The sequence below is a fragment of the Phalaenopsis equestris genome, unplaced genomic scaffold (genome assembly GCF_001263595.1).
Source record: "Phalaenopsis equestris unplaced genomic scaffold, ASM126359v1 Scaffold000202, whole genome shotgun sequence".
Lineage (NCBI taxonomy): Eukaryota > Viridiplantae > Streptophyta > Magnoliopsida > Asparagales > Orchidaceae > Phalaenopsis > Phalaenopsis equestris.
Window position 1 is genome coordinate 2,796,348 of NW_018164644.1, and position 1,878 is coordinate 2,798,225.

Consider the following 1,878-nt stretch of genomic DNA (forward strand, 5'->3'; position numbering starts at 1 on the left):
ATATATATATACTGGGGTTCGATTACCCCCGAGTGTAGGGTGTGACACTCAAGTTTTTAAGTAAAAAATCAATAAAGAAAGAAAGAAAAAGGCACATAGTTTTATCTAACATAAATAATTCACTATATAGATAAATAAATTATAGAAATTGGACTCTTATGAATGTACTAAATTATTAAAAAAATAATAAGAGATAGATGAATATCAGTGCTAGTCGATGATTGTTATACTTAATTGTGTGATATTGATCATTGATGTCGATTGATGGTGGGTGCGACGATTCTGAGATGACAACTCGGTGATATCAGAAGGAGGAATTAGTTGACATTAAGTGGCGATAGTTAGGAAATGACAATTGAGCGAAATAATCATACGTTAATATATGTTGGCATCAATTAGCTAAGACAATTACAACTGCGACAAAGATTATTGTGGTAATTAACAATGCTGGGGCATATCAAACATTTTTAGGAGTTGTATTTTGATATATTTTTAAAACTTCTCAAGAACTTTATTCAACATCCTCCCTAACCCTTACATTTTCTAAATATTCGAGTATTTTAAGGACAATAGAATTAAAAGTATATATATACATTGGATTCATTTCATCAAAATGCATGTTTTGAATATTATTCTCCACATATATATTTATATTTTATCATATATTACTCCCATAAATAGAATATTATAAACAACTATAGAGTAAATCTCAAACTAATATAGCCAAACCTCTCTCTTATTGTAATTTGATTGTCATTGGCCAACACCAAGAAATGAATTCTCCAAAGATATCAGTTGAGGTTGAGTTATTCAAACGCGCAAGCGCCAATATTGAAACCTTGGAGACATGTGATGAGCATCCCATTACTGATTTTTTCTTCTTCGGTGACTAATAAAGCTTTCATTTATTCAAGCATTGATATGGTCAAAAATATTGGGCTTGAAGCAACCAAACGAGTGGATTGAAAACTCAAACCATATGCTTAATTTATTTTATAAGTCTTTTGAGGGGGTGATGGAGGAATCTAAGCCTTATCAAGCTTAGGTCAAATCAATTCTACTTATGCTAATTATCTTATAAATTAAAAATATTTCTATAAATGTAAATGGAAGAATATGACAAAGGCTGGCTCATTATTAGGAGAACATGAGGCCCACTTGACCGATTGAGCGGCAAAGGCATACAAGCCAAGCCAACAAGGTGAAAACCAAATGGGTCATCATGCAGACAAAAAAAAAAAGAGAGTTGATGAAGCACAGGTCATTTGGCCTTAAACGGGACAAAAGAGCATCCAAGTCAACCACTACAAAAAAAAATCGGCTTAATACAACAACCTTTCCTCCAGCAGAGCCAATCCAAGGGAATGTATGGTTGCATAATATCTCTAACAATCTCATGAACACCCCTATGACTCTTACCTGAAAATCAGGTTAAATCAGCCAATGGACCCATACCGGCCAAGTTCAGTCGAGCAGGCTGATCCCGTCGACCCAAAAATAACTAAGCTTAGCCGACCGAGTTAGAAAGCAATTAGACTATAAGTTCACGCATATAAAATAACATAAATATCATAATACGGGCCCCTTCCAAACAGGGACAAAAATATAATATCCTTATTGTGTTCTCTCCTCTGTAAAGAGGGGAAATATTTTATGAATAAGACACGATTGATCAATGTTCACTCTTCTCTCTCTCTCTTTATCTCTCTTTATTACACTTTAAATAAATTTGGATTCGACATATATGTGTACACACACACACAAATATATATTTATACATATAGATATAGATATAGACATTCAGATATATATATCTATATATATATATATATATATATATATATCTATATGGTGTTTGTGACACAGACACAATGTGTG